This window comes from Lutra lutra, chromosome 13, assembly GCF_902655055.1.
Source record: "Lutra lutra chromosome 13, mLutLut1.2, whole genome shotgun sequence".
NCBI classification, from domain to species: Eukaryota; Metazoa; Chordata; class Mammalia; order Carnivora; family Mustelidae; genus Lutra; species Lutra lutra.
In genome coordinates, this window is record NC_062290.1 from 80,822,654 (window position 1) to 80,841,650 (window position 18,997).

At 43.1% G+C, this 18,997-nt stretch overlaps 1 long non-coding RNA gene across 1 annotated transcript; it reads right to left on the reverse strand.

Annotated features, from left to right (window-relative positions):
- Positions 1-1,169: 1,169 nt before the first annotated feature.
- Positions 1,170-16,245, reverse strand: LOC125084009 (uncharacterized). Its single transcript, XR_007122435.1, has 3 exons — positions 16,082-16,245; positions 8,308-8,447; positions 1,170-1,539 (listed from the first exon to the last, which is right to left on the reverse strand). It is a non-coding gene; the product is annotated as an uncharacterized LOC125084009 (long non-coding RNA).
- Between the last annotated feature and the right edge of the window lie 2,752 nt (positions 16,246-18,997).

Here is an 18,997-nt window from a genome sequence, read left to right on the forward strand (position 1 = left end):
ATAAAGGCCCTGAGCCGTAAAAGAGCCTGGGATCTTTGGGGAGGAGCAGCATGGCTGGATTGTGGTGAATGAGGGAGCGTGAAGGGACAGATGAGGGGAGAGAGAAAGACAGGGAGGGATTCAAGTGGGGCTCCACAGATCATGAAGAGTGCAGATTTTCGTCTGAGAAATGGGATACTACGGGAGGGCTTTGTGCAGACAAACCCTACACTCTACACTCTACACCCCAAACACTCTAGCACTTGGTAGAAGCCCAGACTGGTGGCTGTGTATCAGGAGCAGTAAAGCTATCTCCAAGTGCAATAATCCGTCGAAGGGGATAATAGACTATTTGAATTTGGAAATGTTCAAAAAGAGTAAGGGTCCCCATCTGTAGGAGATTTTATGAAAATGGCTTGGGATTCCCCCTCAAGGACGTATTTCAGGGTTCTGGGAAAGAATATGTGTGAGAATATCCATAGCTGACTTAATTATCAGCCTAGCTAACACTTATGGGGAGCTCCTTGTACACCAGTTTTAAATGCTTCGTGGATTCATTCATTCAGCCCTCGCACCTGGTCGATGAGCTAACACTGATATCATCCGCATTTTACCAGCAAGGGAGCAGAGATACAGAAATATTAAGTGATTTCCCCCGGGTCACACTGTTGGCAGGTGGGTAGAAGCAAGATTCAAACGCACACACTAAAAACTCGATGGTGAGAGATAGGGCAGTGCCTTGTAACACAGCCATTCTGCAGAACATCCTTATGTTATTAAACACAGTGTCAGGAAGACTAGACAGTAAAAATGTAAAAGGGTTAAAAATCACTGGTGCCTAGACCACAATTCCCACTGCATACAAAGCATACACCGACACACAGAAAATGAAATTAAAAAAAAGGAGGGAAAGGGGGGCCAGTAGGGTGAAGGGAATATAGCTGACATTTTTTCCTGTTTCTTTTTCCAAATTTTCCCCAGCGTGGTGATACTACATTTATTCAGAAAATATAATTGCAATTCAAACCAGATGATACCCTGTGCCCCGAAAAGAGCTGGAGGAGGTTGGACTTCTGAGAAATTTCCCAACATGGAAATTCTACAATTCTGGGAGAGCGGGCCTTTTATGGGCCAACTGGGTATGTGGTACGGGTATCTGATGAAGACGAATCAGTCACAAATGAAACGCAAAATCTCAAGTGAAAACTTCTATTTTGATTTAACAGTCAATAATCCAAACTAAACACCAGTCGATTAAGACAAATATGTTTTTGAGGACTCACAGCTCGGTGTGATTAGTCACACATCCCTGACAAAGTTGCTATACTTCCATAAATATGTTTTTAATGATCAGATGGTATTTATCTAATGCACGCTATCTCTCCCATTAAGTCGAAATTAAATGCACCGTTTACTGTGTCATATGCCTTCGTGGCTCCAACAATCCTCTCTTCCCTTGTCTTTTGAGTTCTGACGACAATTTGCAATGCAGCTGTGTAACATCTGGTCACCGAGAAAATGCTCCTGGAGAGGTTTCCAGTCTCCCGAGTTTGACGGGTCCTGAAACAGAACGTGAAGCCGTTTCTCATCAACTTTTCCCAGATGACAAAGAGCATCTAAGGAAAACGTGTTTGGGAAATAACCATGTGTCTGCCATTTCCCCCCACCTTGGAGCTGAGGAATATTCCATAAAAAGGCAAGACACCTCGCTGCAGGGGAGGGATAAAAGAGAGTGAACACATCAAGGTGTCACCTACTTTTTTTTTTTCATTTATTAACAACTACCTGACCCCAGAGTAGCTGATTCGGGATGCAGCAGCCCTGTTTCTCAGGAGGGTGTACTCAGTTGTGGTGAGATGCATAATAATACTGCTTTCCCTCTTTTTGAAGACATTCTTTTTGACGACATTTCCAATTATAAGACACACTACTGATTTATTAAGAGCCCCTTGGGAAAAGGAGAGAATCACTACATTAATGTCTATGTCAATTGTAAGACATCCTAATTTCAGATCTGTTTAAAGTGTGGGGGAGAAAAGGATAGACCTCAAAATTTAGGAAATCCAATATGTGATATATCTAAACTGGCAAAAAAGGGGCTGTGTTAAGGTTTCTGTTTTCCTTTGTTCTCAAAATGAACCTGTATGTTAGATCTTTTTATCTCTTTTTCACAAATGAGGAAACTGGGTCTCAGAGGTGAAGAGTGTTGATGGCAAAAGTGGGGTTCTTGACGGCTCTTCTCAAACACGTCTTCACACGAGGGAGAAATGCTCCCTTCCTAGCACCAGGGCCTGGGGGAGGTGGAAGTCACCAAATTTGGAGACATGACAGGCTGAGCCCCTTCCCAAAATTTGTCCCTTATCAGTGACGCAGTTTGCATTACAGGCTGGCTTATGTAGATGCTGTAGTTACCTACGGTGGCTGGTAAAGGTATTTCCAATTTACGGTTCATGAATCACTCACTTTAAAAAATCCATTGGAATCTCAATGAATACTTGCCAGCTGTTTCGTTCTTTGTCCCTGCTCTAGGAGCATCAGTCAGTAACCTCCATCAAGCCTCTCGTGGTCCCCACCTGTGATGTTCTTACCACTTCCTGTACTTAACAGTTTGTATTTGTAGCAGGTTTGTGAGGTAAATAAATTACAGATGGGGAAATAGAGGCACCAAGAAAGAAATAACTTACTCAAGATCTGGAATTCAAATCCAGATGTTCTGATTCCAGAGCAGGGTTTTAAGTGAGTACAGTAGCCTACTTTTAGGACACGGGGGAAAAAAAATTTGGGGGGTATGTTCTTTTCCCTTGACGGGTTTGAAAACCAGTTAGTAAGATAAGATTAAAACATCCCAGATAACAAGAGGAAAATGTCATCCACTGGATATTATTGCCCCATTTTACAGATGAGTAAGTTGAGCCTAAAGCTGTAACAAGTCAGTGAAACAATTCTAACCCAGGGTTTTTAAGCCCTATTCCCATTCTCCTTCTACCTCCACAATTCTATCTGCCACCTCATTTCATTTTTGAGAGGGGATCCAGGTCCCAGTGATATTCAGTAACTGTGCCAATATGAAAGGTTTATCAAACTTTGATAATGTGACTCCACCCAGTGATTGATGTCTGAAATTCAAGGGGTGGGTTGTGAAAGCTGAAAGCTCTGTCTTCTAGATCCCCATATTTTCTCCATCCCTGTCACTTCCTGCCCAGCACTCACTCACCCCTGGTCATAAATATCGCCTGCCACTTTTATGATTATTGGTGGTTAGATATGATGAATTCTGATACTAGTCAACTGTGGAGGAGATATTAAATACATTAGCTAATTTTCCCTTAATGCCTCATCCAATATGAATCAATATTGGTTTAATAATTAACATGTTTAAACATTTTTATGTATATTTCATGATGAGACGATCTATGTTTATTTTATGAAGATGAAATATTTAGCTCCCTGCCACGACGGCAAAGCCATTCCAACTTGGAGCTTTCTCTTTAGCCTGCTCTGAGGCCATCTTTTCATGTCCTGGGAGAGCTGGCTGGTTCTCACAGACTGTAACCTGGTAGAGGATGCTGACTTTATAATGAGAAATTCAAAGCCACTGGAAAGAGACAAGGGTAATGCTGAGGAGGGAGTTCTGAGAGGAGCCTACTGGAAGAATGGTTCCAGCTCCCACCTCTGCCCTAGTTCGGCCCCAGACTAAACGCATGGATAGAGGATTGGTGGGCTTTTAATAAGAATCACCTCCCTCACTAAGGGAAAGAGGGTATTGCAGATTTAGAGTGGTGGTTTTCAACCAGAGGTGGTTTTTGCCCACACTGGGACATTTGGCAATGTCTAGAGCTATTTTTGGTCATCACAACTGGAGGTTAAGTTACTGGCATCCATGCGGTAGAGGCTAGGAATCCCACTAAATATCCTACAGTACTCAGGACAGCTCTCCACAGCAAAGAATCATCTCATCCAAAACGTCAGTCGTACCCAGACTGAGAAACTCCGATTTGCAGTCAGACTGTGCAAGCCCTGCCTCCTACTACTGCTAGGAGTAGTTGTATGAATTTAGGAAGTTTCTTGTCCTTACCTTCCTCATTTTTCAATTGGGGTAATAATCATAAAGCTACCTAATTTATGAAATTTGGTACACTTCCTTTTTTTTTTTTTTGGAGAGAGAGCATGAGTGAGTGGAGGGGAGGGGAGGGGAAAAAGGAGAGAGAGAATCTTAAGCAGGCTCTACACTCAGTGCAGAGCCCGACTCTGGGCTTGATATCATGATCTTGAGATCATGCATGACCTGAGCCGAAATCAAGAGTCGGATGCGTAACTGACTGAGCCACCCAGGTGCCCCAAGTTTGGTGTAAATTAAGTGAGAGGGTAGATATCGAGTCCAAGTGTTTCATGTACAGGGAAAAGCGCAGGACGTCCTGCTGAGCCTGGGATTGTGGGAAGGACTGGAAAACTCTCAACAGGAGGTGAATGAGATAGATTATCAAAAATGTCCACAATTCTTAAAGCCTCCATATCCCATCTTTATAATGCGACTTGTTCCTTTGTGTATGAGCCTAGGTTTCAAGAGGCTGTGGGGCTTCCATGTGTTCTCCTGGCAGCTGACCACTAAGTGAACATGCTGGCCCAATGAAGAATAGGGGAGCACCTGGGGCAAAGGGGAGTTATCCCAGCAGAGGCCATTTCAAACTGTGTTAACACAGACCAGACACATGATTAACTCTGGTCAAGACCACAGGAAACCATCCAGCTAAGTCTGCCCCAAACTGACAACTGGCAGAATAATGAGCAAAAGCGTTGTTTTAAGCCACTACACTTGGGGGTGACTTGTTACACGGCAAAGGCTAGCTGAGATAGTAACCTTGAGTTTAGTCCCCAGGGCTGGGAGTATATACCTAGAGACAAGGACAGAAGGTGCAAAAGGATCAAAATGGAAAACAGCAGAATTCCTAACAGATCCTGAATGAAAAACTGATTTCCTTTACTCCTTGGACAATAAATGTTTATTTTTAATTTTTTATTTCTTTTTGGTGTTCCAGCATTCATTGTTTATGCACCACACCCAGTGCTCCATGTAGTACGTGCCCTCCATAATACCCACCACCAGGCTCACCCAACCCCTACCCTCCTCCCCTCCAAAACCCTCAGATTGTTTTTCAGAGTCCACAGTCTCTCATGGTTTTTTTAAAGGTAAAAAAGAAAACTCTTCCCCACCCTTTTTTTCTTCCTTCTCATGCCCTTTACCATCAGCAGAGCCTGGTGAACTAGCAACTCTGTCCAGGACCCCATGATTTAGAACTGTGCTCTCTAACATAGTAGCCACTTGCCACATGGGGCTATTTAGATTTGAGTTGATTAATTAAGTAAAGTAAATAAAACTGAAAATTCAGTTCTGCAGTCACACTGGCCACATTCCAGGTGCTCACGAGCCACATATGCCAACTCGGATGTACAACATTTGTATCATCAAAAAAAAAAAAAAAAAAAAAAAAAAAGATCTACTGAGACTGGTATTTGGAAGTCACTTCTGCCTCTTCTTTGGGGAAAAGAGGCTTGAGGGCTTTATGGAACCAAAAGAGTATGCTCACTGGGAGCAGACAGCCCAAGTTTCAGACCTTGTGTCAGGAACCCAGTAGCCCAGAATGATCTGTGGGGACAGCTCCAAGTCTCTTAGTAAGGCCTTGTCCATGGATCTGTCTTCTTGAGCATGAATTCTGAGGCTCGTGTCATCCCTCTATGTCCAACAACTGACTGTAGGGATAGACCTGTGGGCTGGGTTTTTCTCACATAAGAACATAGGGGCCCTCTTGATGTAAGGAAGAGCTTGGGCAAAAAGAGAAGAAAGGTGGACTTCAGGCCAAGAACCTAGATCTCTAATCTCACTATGAACCCCACAAATGTTGCAGGCAGATCTTCTTATCACCTCTACTTTGTGGCCAAATAGTAATTATATTTGTTTCCATTGTTTTAGCAAATTACCACAAACTTAAGTGGCTGACACAACACAGATTCATTATTTTATGCTTCTGGAAGTCAGAAGTTGGAAATGGGTCTCCCTGTGCTAAAATCAAGGAGTTGGCAAGGCTGTGTTTCTTTATAGAGATTCTATGGTAAAGAATCCATTTCTTTGCCCTTTCTAGTTTCTATAGAAACTAAGTCTTTTGGGTTCTTCACCCAGTTCCAATGTGTGTGTGGTGGGGAGGAGTTTCCACAGCACCAAGCTGGGTGTCCTGTAATTCAACTCAATTCTGACACTCTCCATCATAAGATAGCATCAAATTCCACAGGTTAAGGGCTCTAGTCCCACGAGATCACCTGCCACTACATTTCAGACACCAGTCATCAGTCCAGGTTGTTACCTGTGGTTCTGACCAACAAGCTACAAATTAGAGGTTCCAGCTAACCCTCTCCAAGTTAGGACACCAATTGCAAGCCTAGGTTACCACCCAAGCTTCTCACCACTGGCTATAGATCAGAGGTTCCCACAATCCCTTCCTTGTGTTTAATTACTTAGCTCGAGTTGCTCACAGAACTCAGTAAACCTGTTTACTCACCAGATCAGCAGTTTATTATAAAAGGATCTAACTCAGGAATAGCCAGAGGGAAGAGATGCATAGGGCAAGGAATGTGGAAAGAGTGAACCACCAGCTCTAAATTTTCATGCATTCACCAACTGTGAAGCTCTCAGGAGCCTAACCTTTTCGGGTTTTATGGAGGTTTCATTACATCGGCATGATTGACTACATCGTTGGCCATTGGTGATTGATTCAAACTCCAGCCCCTCTTGTCTCCCTGGAAATCAGGAAATGGGACTGCAAGTTCCAAACCTCTCCAAATTCATGGTCAGATCCCCTGGCAAACAGCCCCCATTCTAAAGTGCATCCCAAAGTCACCTCATTAACATAAACCCAGTTGTGGTAAAAAGGGGCTCCTTGTAGATAACAAGACACCCATTTCACATTTATGGCTTTGAAATGATTTCAGGAACTGAGGACTAGAGACCAAATATAAAAAAAGATGCTCCCGATGCTCTTATCTCTCAAGGAATCCCAAGAGTTTGTGGAGCTGTGAGTCAGAAACTGTGGAGAAAGAACAAATATATATGATAAACGTATTTTGTTTAACTGAATGGCCAAATATATATTTCTTATAAATTACAATATTGCAGTAGGCAAACCACATTATTTGGTGGGTGGTTCTTTGCATCATCTTTGAAGCCAACAATACCAGAAGTTGTGAGAAGTGTTTTGCATCTTGGATATATTTCGAAGGAGAGTCAGGGAAGTTTGCTGATGAATTGGATGGAGAATGTGAGGAAGAAAGGATGAGCCCAGAGTTATGCTTTGAAGAACTGGAAACAAAGAGTTGCCCTTTACTACAAAACGGCATGTGTAGGTGGGCCTGGTGTCTAGGGAATTTTCTGAACCATGGGAGATACTGTTTCATTTCTTATATTAATTAGTAAGATTTTCCAGAGGAGGGAAATACAATTTTCAGAAATCAGGATGATTTCCAGATTATAAGAGCAGTGACTTTGAGCAGAAGTTGGATTGGGGGTAGAAGAAAAGCAGGGGTGGCATCTAGAGGCAGAAGTGAACAGATCCATCTTAGATAAAAATATGAACAATTGATCTATAGTAATAAGAGGGAAAGCCAAGGGTATGGGCACAAACCTAGTAGGCTGGTAGATATTCTCATGGATTTTCTAGTGAAATAGGTAGCAAAGTCTGAGCAAAGAGTGGGAAGTGGGGGAAGAGGTACCAGAGATGTGAGAGCAACAGATAAGAAATGAAATAATCCCAAGGAATGGATTAGGAAAATATGGTAGAATTCAAGCCCAGGTCCAGCAGGTTCTGATATCTGCTAATTTCTCATAGACTATACAGTTTTAAAATTATACTGCAAGGTCAATAGATCTTATTCCAATTTGAATAATGAGCAAGACGAAAATTTCAGGGTTGTGTGGCCCAAGACCACTGGGTTTACGATGCTGCAAAATCGGCTTTCAAAACTAAACCTTCAGACAGCTGATTCCCAGCCCCATGAACCTATTCACAAATCTTCCTACAGAGGAAGGAAGAGTGGTGGAAGACTGCCCCGCAAAGAGGAAGTGAGGTACCGCATGCATCCCCCACTGACCCCTGCCTGGAATGATGGCAAATATAAACAAACCAAAACAACAACAAAAACAACAAACAACAATAAACAAACAACAACAACAACAACAAAAACAAAAAACAAAACAAACCCAAAAATGTATCTGCAAGTTTCTGTGGGTTGTCTCCACTGCGTTTTGTTCTACTGTCACTGCCGGATCCTTTATGTACTTACCCCTTTTGCCTTCAGCTTTCTTTATTTCTCAGGTCAAGTTGAGGGACGGATGTAAGAATAGCTTTGATCTGCCCCTGTGAGTCAGTGACACGTGGCAGGCTATCTCTGTGCTGAGGGCTTTGAAAAAGGGCTGTACTTTCCTGGAAAAGATGAACTCAGGATAAAACATCTGCACGTATTTTTTTTTTCTTGCCCAGGGTTCTATCCCTTCATTTTTTTTCCCCTTCTTCATCCTGTGCAATATGATTCATAGCTAAATGTGCCACTTAATGGAAACTTTGGGTTCCTAGTAACATTTTATGATTTCAAGTCTTAGAGAATCTTTCTTTGGGTTGAAAGAGACTTTGGAGGCTGCCACGCCCTGTCTCCCTTTGCTCGAATGAGACTGGAAGTGTCAGCAAATGCAGGGCCTGAAATCATGGCCCATTCATCCCCATGGAGCGCTGTTGGAAGGTTCCAGAAGGTTGCCTGTTCTTCACATATCTGCGTGGGCCATGGCAAGTGAAACAGGGTTCACAGTTTCCCAGCTAGACTCCTCAGCCCTACAATGACATTTGCAAATAACATTAGGGAAAACATTTTTTCCCCTTGTTTTTGATGTCCAATGCTTAAAGTTTCTTTAAAGGTTGTATTCTAAAAAGGTTGAGTTCATGGTGAGTCAGTGTCTCAGACAGACTGCAGGGCTATTTAAAAACTAGCCCCATGACTTCTAATCCCTCTACCGCAAAAGGCATTGATAGACCCCAGAGAAAACCGGCTGCCATAAAGAGAAAGTAGGGAAGCAGGCAAGGCGGCTTTTGACCTTCAGACAACATGCAGATCTCAGCAACAAGTGGATCTCAGCAACAAGCCCTTTCCATTCACCGCTTCCCTGTCTTACTTGAAAAAGGAAGGGCATCTGGGCTTGCTGTCTGCCTTATCTCCTGCTCCAGGATCCCGTATCACTGGAGATTTTACCTTGTGCTCCTCATCTGTGAATCTCTTTGCTTCTCTTAGCCAACTTTATTTCATCAGCTGTGCCCTCTATTTCCGACATGTCGACTGTATATTGTGACCCTCACCTTCCTCTCAGTAAAGACGTCTCTCCCACAATTGCTGTGCCTGGTGCCGTGTTGTCCCTCTCTCACTTGCTCTTTCTTGAGTCCTTCAAAGATGAGTCATGAAAAGACATTCTCTCCCTTGATTGTGGCTGCATTCTGATCTTCCATGAATTCTGCAGCCTAATAAATTCGGTCTCCTCTCCCAAAAGTCCATTTGTATTTCCCTGCCAAGTGTTCCAACCATCTCCTAATTAAAAAACACAGGGTCTACTTTGAGCTTCTTGTCTTGTATGATGTCTATGCCATCGGGTGCTGAGAACTTCCTCCTGGAAACATGGATTTTCTTCCTAGAGATTCTCAGGTTCCTGCAAAGTTCCTTCATCCTTTACTGACTTTGTGAAATATTGATGTTTCCTCCATGATCCTCTTTGATCTTCTCTCTTTTCCTTCAACTGACTGGCTTACTTTTTTCCCTCTTTCCCCCTTTTCCTCTTTTCTTCCTTTCCCTCCATATTTCTTCCCTTCCCCTTCTCTTCCCGTTCTATACTCTTCAGGGGAGATATCAGTCAAATTTAGAGCTTAACCTACCACTTATCCTCTAATAATTCTTACCTTGACATTTCTTTCTTAGTTGTTTTTTTTTTTTTTTTCTGAGAACCAGACACATTTTTATGACTCTCTATTAGCCATTTCCAGCTGTGAACTGAGATTTTGATCACCATAAATCTGGTCTCTGAGGTTCCTGATGCCACTGTCAACCCCAATCGCTGTACAAATAATTTGTCACCGAGTACAGTTTCTGCTACATCCTAATTGTAGAACAACCTAGTGGAACCATCAGGGAGATGCCCAGCAGATAACCGCCCGGACATCTGGATTGCAAGGAAGATAACTGAACTGAAAATCCAGGTTGGGAAAGATCCCAAAGAAAGGAGAGCTAGGATTAAATGAAATTACCTAGGAAAGAGCTCAGAACCTGAATTCAGAGCAGGAATTCAGGGTTCAGAGATGGTCCCCCAAATTCTATCCAAATTCTACCATTTGGGTATACATGTATATTTTAAATTTCCGTTTTTTAAAAAAATATATTTTAAGTAGGCTCTATGCCCAACGTGGGGCTTGAACCCACAACCCTAAGATCAAGAGTAGCACATTCCTTCAACTGAGCCAGGCAGGCACCCCTTTGTACCTTTTCAATGATAGTTCATAGCTTTCATCAGATCTTCAGAGAGACCTACGGGCCACAGATTCTAAGGAACCCCTAGTCTAGGGCAAACAAAACTTCAAAATATCATTGCAAAAAATATAAGGAAGAAATAACTCCATGATAATAAGTAGATTTGGGAACTAGACTTGGCTTTGCCAGTAACAGACTGTGTGCCATCAGGAAGAATTACCTGACTCTCTAAGCCCACGTGAAACCTTCCCACACCACACAAAACTCTGACGGCAGCATTTTGCACATTTGGGATGATGATTTGCATTACTGATTTAATGTCTATGTTCTCCACTAGTTGGCAAGCTCCAAGAGGGTAAGGTCACGTTACTCCCCACTGTACCATGCCACAGTGCTTGTGATCGTTGTCCCTGATTTCCCTAGGCCTTTAGTTCTCTTCTCTGGGTTTCAGTGTCTCTGTAATGTTAGGGATTCATTTTCACAGTTCATTTTTTCAAGCACTAACAATCCTGCACAATGTTGGTCTTCGCCAATGTTCTATCTCCAGAGCTTACTGAGGCTGAGTGCTGGTTCTTCCAGTGAAGCAGAACAGGCAAGCAAAGAGAGGCGTAATTATAATAAATTGTGATGTGTGTTACAGTAATGGGTTTAGAAACGGTAAGGGAGCAGAGTGAGGGACTGGCCACATCTGGGGATTCGGGCATAAACCATCTCCAGGTAAGCTCTTGGCCAAGGACATGTTTGGCTCCTCAGAGCAGTGTGTACATTGCCCCCTCCAGGTAACCCTGGATACTAATCACCCTGGCCACATGCAGAGGAGCCCATTTTACTCCTTCCTAATCATTTCAGATACAGTTTTTTCCCCCCCTCTCAGTTTCAACTCAGGACTCACAATTTATAAAAAATAAATTACCTGCCACTGTAGTGTGTAATTTTCAAAACTACCTGTTCACCACAGCAAAGCAATAATGCCTGGCTCCCAAAGGAAGCATCATTCTCTCCTCCCCTTCCTTCCAATCTCATTGTATGCTTAGCCACATCAAGTCCCGGAAGGAACAAGCACACCAGAAATCAGCCCCCCTCCTAGTTCTGCTCTCCACCCAGCACGGATATGCTTTAAATGTCTTTCTTTACAAAGTTCCTTCATTTTTTCCCCTTATGGTTTCTCAGCTTTTCTTGCTTGGAATGGTACTTCATTTTTATTATTATTATTATTATTTTTTTTTATTAAAGACAGGTCCTGAAATTACTTATATTTTCAGCCTATACTACTTTTAAAGTAATAACCACTCTACTTTCTTATGTGTACTCTACTTATTAGTCCCATATTAGTGTGATACAGTTAAAAACATTTATGATTTGGACTAAAAAAAAATCTTGTCTTTAAAACCTAATTCTAATAAACAAACAACAAACAAAACAAACACCCACAGCCAATCCATTGCCCTTCCTGAGCTTTAGTTAGATCCTCTGTTAAGTGGGGACCGTAATAGTAATAGCATCTTCTCATCTCACTTTTGTTGGTAATTTTTAGATCCCGAATCATGGGGCTGAGTGCCTTGAGCATTCTTCAGTGCTCTCGGTGAGTATATAATTGGTATTAATACTTTCCAACTTCATGGCATATCTCATGTCCTCAACTTTGGCGAGCAACCACTCTCCTTTACCCATCTCTCTTCCAATTTTAAAACTGCAGTCAATCCTCTCAAAATCCATCTCTCCAAGCTAGTGAAAATTTGCTTTTTGAAAAATTAATCATATAAGTTATTCAAAGAAGCAATTTAGCTAGCTGTTCACTCTTCATTCAACAAATATTTGTCATGCATATAAGATGTCTCAGATGTGGACTTCGACTTTATACAACGCTGTTCAACACCTTCTATCACACCCAACACCCTCTTCAACATCCTCTGTGACACCTAACATCCTCTGCAACAGCAGATGGTTTTGATGGTTACCCTGTGTGTGACTGATCAAGGCTGGTGAACAGATAAGGCAGCTAATTGCTTAAGCAAGAAGCTTTAATTTTTAGGAAGTTATTCCGCATGTGGAGCGAATCTGTGTCTTCCTGCAATTTACATCTATTGTACTATCCTAATTTTCAGTATCTTCCTGAGGAGGTGTTCAGATGTTTCTTGATAGCTACCAAGTTACTTCTCCCACAATTTCCTTTCTCCAGATTAAGAATCTGAAGTTCTCTTAAGTATTCTGTGGATCTTAATTTTTTCTTCCTCTCCTTCTTCTGCCCACACTCTGGTTTGTCATCACTGAGTCTAAATTGAAGTTGAACTCAAGATCGCAGATGTGGTTGGACCAAGGTTAAGTAGGGTGGAGTTTTCAATTTCCTCCACTGAGTGTGAAACTACTCTTAGCTCAGCCTGTAATAACATTAGCATATTTTGTTCCAATCAAAGTTCACTACTGACTCATGCTGTGCTTAAATAGAAATACAACCTCACACTTTTAACCTATCTTTTTTTTTTTTCCTTAAACCATGTCTTCTTCATCCTGTATTTATAGAGTTGGGGTTTTGGGCTCATTTTTGCCCATATTTAATTTTCTTTCTTTAGAACCAACCCAATATTTTCACTTGCCAAGAAGTTGTTAAATCGTGATTATTACTCAACCTATTATTGACTATTCCTCTGAACTTCATGACATGCAAAGTTTTGATCAATAAACCTACCATGTACTCCCGCTCTTAGTTGACATATTACAAATTGAGATTAAGAATGAAGTTTTTATATGAAATGGTGATAACCTGGGTTATTTTTACTACCTTTTTTTCACTTCAAAAAGTACTGTAGGACATAAAGATAAGACACTGTAAGTACATAAGGGATACATCTAGCACGTAATACCTATCTACCACTTATCAGGTAAATGAAACCATGGGACAGGTCTGCCACATCTAACTTTGAAAAAAAAAATCAAAGAAAATACACAGAAAAAATAAGAGGATCCACCACACAAAGGTTGAGGAGAGGGAACACAAAGTTGTAAAGATAAATTCAATTCTCAAGGGAAGTCAAAAGCTGGAAAGTGTAGCAGTGTTCAAAATGAAACCAACCACTCTTAGAGGTACATAAAACATTTTCCCTGGAGTAGGTCCATGCTTTTGGCTACTATTGATGGTCTTCTGAGAATGTTTTGATGAGCATGAGGGAGTTCCAGACAACAATAAAGCGTCCCCTCAACACACATACATAATATTAGCTAACTCAGTTCCCACTGAACACCTGCTGTGGGCCAGGCATTGTGCTACATCTCAGTAAAGTCTTCCAACAACCCACTGATACTCTTGTTGGTCATCTGCACTATATAAAACAGAAAACTGAATCTTATGTAGATGACATTGATTGCTCTAGGTCATGTACACAGTCCAAACTAGACACAGGACTGAAAGCCTGGTATTTCACTGCTACTGGTGTGCACAACTGTCTGTAAGTAAACTTGAAGAGGTTTCTCCTACCCTCTTACACATTTTGAAACACTGGCTATAGTTAATTCATGATTAAATACAAGGGGAGAGTGGTCAAATGAAGACCCAAACTACCGTTCCTTAAAGACCAATAAAGATAACCCTGTGGGAGCCAGGGCTAGAGCCTTCAGATTCCTCTCCCAAGAGCCTGGTCTGGATTTTCTACATATTTAGTGGTTCCAGGTCCCTTAATCTTATTATTTTTTTTAATTTAAATTCAATAGCCAACATATAGGGCATCATTAGTTTTTGGTGTAGTGTTCAGTGATTCATTACTTGCATATAATACCCAGTGCTCATCACATCACATACCCTCCTTAATGCCCACCACCCAGTTACCCTGTCCCCCCACCCACCTCCCTTTCTGCAACTCTCAGTTTGTTTCTGAGAGTCAAGAGCCTCTCATGGTTTGTCTCCCTCTCTGATGTCTTCCCATTCAATTTTCCCTCCCTTCCCCTATCATCCTCTATGCTATTCCTTGTCTTCCACATATGAGTGAAACGATATGATAATTGTCTTTCTCTGATTGACTTACTTCATTTAGCATAATCCCTTCCAGTTCCATCCATGTCAGTGCAAATGGTGGGTATTCATCCTTCCTCATGGCTGAGTAATATTCCATTGTATGTATGAACCACAGCTTCTTTATCTGTTCATCTTTTGAAGGATATCTCAGCTCTTTCTACAGTTTGGCTATTGTGGACACTGCTGCTATGAACATTGGGGTGCATATGCCCCTTCTTTTCAACATATCTGTATCTTTGAGGTAAATACCCAGAGTGCAATTGCTGGGTTGTAGGGTAGCTCTATTTTTAACATCTTGAGGAATCTTCATACTGTTTTCCAGAATGGCTGTACCAGTGTGCATTCCCAACAACAGTGTAAGAAGGTTCCCCTTTCTCCACATCCTCACCCACATTTGTTGTTCTCTGTCTGGTTAATTTTAGCTGTTCTAACTGGTGTAAGGTGGTATCTCATTGTGGTTTTGATTTGTATTTCCCTGATGATGAGTGATATGCTCCAGTTCTCCTAATCTTGTTTGTTCTATCCTACCTGCCCATGTTGATATTATTTTATCTGTTGTCTACATCCTTACCAATTTTGGATTGGAAAATCAAGTTAACAACAGCAAGTTCATGGCCTTGGATCACCCTCCAATTCTATACCCATTCTTTTCATAGTCAACTTAGGGGATCCCCTTATGACCTTCCATCTCACTGCCTTCCCTGTGCCAGTCCCCTCTCTTTTGGCTCTTCTCCTTCAATGTTCAGGCCAGGGCCTGATGTGTGTGTTACAGGAAGGATCCCAGGACTGGGAGAGATCTCGCTGAAAGAAGCAAAGGGCTGGTTGCAAGTGGGGGTATTCCGACTGGAAGCCAAATCCTCAAGAGAAGAGGACTGAGACAGTCAACTCCCAGACACTTACTTTAGGCACCTTGCCGAGCGGAAAGTGATGCATTTCCGGGGGATGCTCCTGAAAGCCCCATTCATAGTCCATTTCTTCCTCAAGTACTTATGGAGGACCTGTTCTGTGTCCAGCCCTCTGCTAGTCCCCAGGGGTACAGCAGTGTGCAGGACAGAACGAGGAGTTTACTGTTTGCAAAGGATGGAACAGAAGCCTGAACATTAAAATCTTAGTACTGGAGGGGCTCCTGGGGGGCTCAGTTGGTTAAGCAACTGCCTTCAGCTCAGGTCATGATCCCAGGATCCTGGAATCGAGCCCTGTGTCCTGCTCTTTGCTCAGCGGGGAGCCTGCTTCTCCCTCTCCCTGTGCCTGCTACTCTGCCTGCTTGTGCTCTCTCTTTCTCTGTCAAATAAATGGATAAAATAAAAAAAAAATCTTAGTACTGCCTTTAAAAAAATATTTTATTTATTTATTTGACAGAGGGAGACAAAGCAAGAGAGGGAACACAAGCAGGGGGAGTGGGAGAGGGAGAAGCAGGCTTCCCGAGGAACAGGCAGCCCAATGAAGGGATTGATCCCAGGACTTTGGGATCATGACGTGAGCCGAAGGCAGACACTTGATGACTGAGCCACCCAGGCGCCCCTCTTAGTACTAGCTTTACTAACAACTCACCTTGAGTGGACTTCGGACCTGTCTGGGTCTCAGTTCCTCACTTGCAGGATGCTCAGGTGGGGACACACTGGTTGAGGCAATAGCTAATGTCCCTTTCAAGCCCAATGACCTGGAGTCTGTCTCTTGACATTGAATATCTCACCTCTTGTAGGCGACTTGTCTCATGTTTGTTGTGTGGGGGAAGGGATGGGGAGGCTACCTGCTGGAAAGTTCTTTCCCATTGTCATAACAGAGTTCTCTTCGCCCCTCTTCGGGTCTTTAATCTTCAGGCATTTATCCCATCAGTTCCGTCTCTAGTGAGCCCTTATCCCAAGATGTTTGTCTATTAAATTAAGAGTTTTGCAGAAGGGGAGAGCCATTTAAAGGCTGTAAATCACCCGGCAGGCTCGCAGCCGCTCTCTGCTCCGAACCCCACTGTGGCACCGTGCAGGCAGGCTGCTGCTGCTTCCCCTCGGGCCCTGGCTCGCAGAGGCGGACGGCTGGAACGCGTACAGACCTGCCTGTCCCAAACCTACTCCAGTCTCCGGGGCCAGCCTGGCCTGGGGCTGAGGGGATGGGGAATTCACACTCGTCCTTAATTAACCCCCAGGAGCCCCGAAGGCAGCTCAGGTCTTCCTTCACCTCTGCCTTGGTGCTGTTCGTGTCCCTGAGCCCTTGCTTGATATATCAGCTTTGATAACTGTGTCCCTTGATTATCTACAGTTCCCTAACTTGGAATTCTAACCAAGAAGTCAAGAAAATACCACCCTTCTGGAACTTTATTCATTAGGAGCCAGATGCTGTGTGTGTCCTCTGCCATTTACTTTTTCATCATTTCCCTATGAGTTAAAGGATATGGTTATGCCTATATTCCATATAAAGAGACTGAGGTCCAGAAAGGTCATGCATGCAGGGTTTTAGAACCTATTAGTGATAGAGCTGGAATTTTGCATTTGATGCTGTTTTATACAAAAGTCTGTGATATACATTTCTTTTTTTTTTTAAAGATTTTATTTAGTTATTTGACAGACAGACATCACAAGTAGGCAGAGAGGCAGGCAGAGAGAGAGAGAGGAAGGGAAGCAGGCTCCCTGCTGAGCAGAGAGCCCGACTCGGGGCTCGATCCCAGGACCCTGAGACCATTACCTGAGCTGAAGGCAGAGGCTTAACCCACTGAGCCACCCAGGTGCCCCTGTGATACACATTTCTTCACAGTGCACCGTGCTGTTGTTAGAGTGGTACCCCAAACAGTCAAGATCCCACACTCTCCAAGAGCATGTGCTCTGCCCTGCACTGGCACTCTCTGTCTCCTCTGTTAGGAGGCATCAGTGCAAACTCCTTTCGCTTCCCTCTCATCCTGGCATCAAAAATTTTACCCCTGGGCCACTTCTGCCTTCTAACCCTGCCCTGTCCCTTTTTCTGGCTCTTGGGAAATTGCCGCGGACTCCCCTTAGCCGTGCTCATAGGCAGCCCTTGGGCAGGTCCATTGCACAGACTTGACAGTGGGTATCTCATTGCTGGCGCCACAATACAGCATGTCTTTCCTGCTGCTCTGGCTCATCCCCTCTAACGCTTCTTCTCCTGCGCTTCCACATTCTTGCGAAGATCTCTAGTTCCTGTCCCAGCCTCTGCCTGCTTGTTCCATCCTGCTGTGTTTCACCTTCCTATGCCCACCTGCCTTGCAGGGTTTATCAGATCAAAGCAGTCACATGCAATAGGGAAACAGGGATGAAACCGAAAGGTACGTGTTCTTCATTTATCTCTTTCATTCCTCAAGGACCACTGGGCCTCCTGCTGCGCCTAGAGACCTGCTTTCCTTCATTCCATCTAGGTTGGCCTTCCTCTAAATGCCCCATGCCCCTCAAGGACCATGCCCTGCTCCCATGACTGCATGTCCTCTCCAGCTTCGTGAGAAGCCATCACAGTGACATGAAGAGTTCATCCATGATATGTGGAGTGGGAATCACATGGGGCCAATCATTGCTCTGAGCATGGAGCATGACTCAAGACTCAATCTCATGACCCTGAGATCATGACTTGAACCAATATCAAGAGTCCAATTCTTAACCAACTGAGCCACTCAGGGGCCCCAAGGAAGCACATTTGAACCCTGGATCACATCATGTCTACCAAAATTTCATTGCCCCATGCAAATCCCATGGCTAATTCCAAACTCAAGGGGCAGGGAAACACACTCATCTTTTGTGGAAGTTGCTGCAAAAGCACATAGGAAAGAGAATAGCTTCAGACTGAAGAATCGAGGCCACATTTAAAATACTAGTGGTTCAAGGATGCCTGGGTGGCTCAGTTTTTAAGCATCTGCCTTCGGTTCAGGTCCTGGGATCAAGCCCCTTGTCGGGCTCCCTGTTCGGGGAAAGCCTGCTTCTCCCTCTCCCTCTCCCACTCTCCCTGCTTGTATTCCCTCTCTAGCTGTCTATCTCTGTGTCAAATAAATAAATACAATCTTAAAACATAAATAAATAAAATACAGTGGTTCAGAAAAGTGTCTAGAAACCAACTTTGGCTGCTTACAGGCTGTGACATACCTAGATATGGCTAGGAGTTAAACCAAGGTCTCTCTTCCAGTTCTAACTCTGCTACCAAGTAGCTGTGGATTATTGGGAAAGGCAATTCATAATGTTTTGTCTGGAAAATGGGGGCTAATAATGCTTACCCCTGGAGCAAGATCAGCTTGATTGGATCTTTTAATGATTCTAAATTTAGGGAGAAAATACTACTTAACCATCAAAAAGAATGAAATCTTGCCATTTGCAACAACGTGGATGGAACTAGAGGGTATTATGCTAAGCGAAATAAGTCAGTGAGAGAAAGACAAATACCCTATGAATTCACTCATATGTGGAATATAAGAAACAAAACAGATAAACACAGGAGAAGGGAAGGAAAAATAAAATAAGATGAAAACACAGAGGGAGG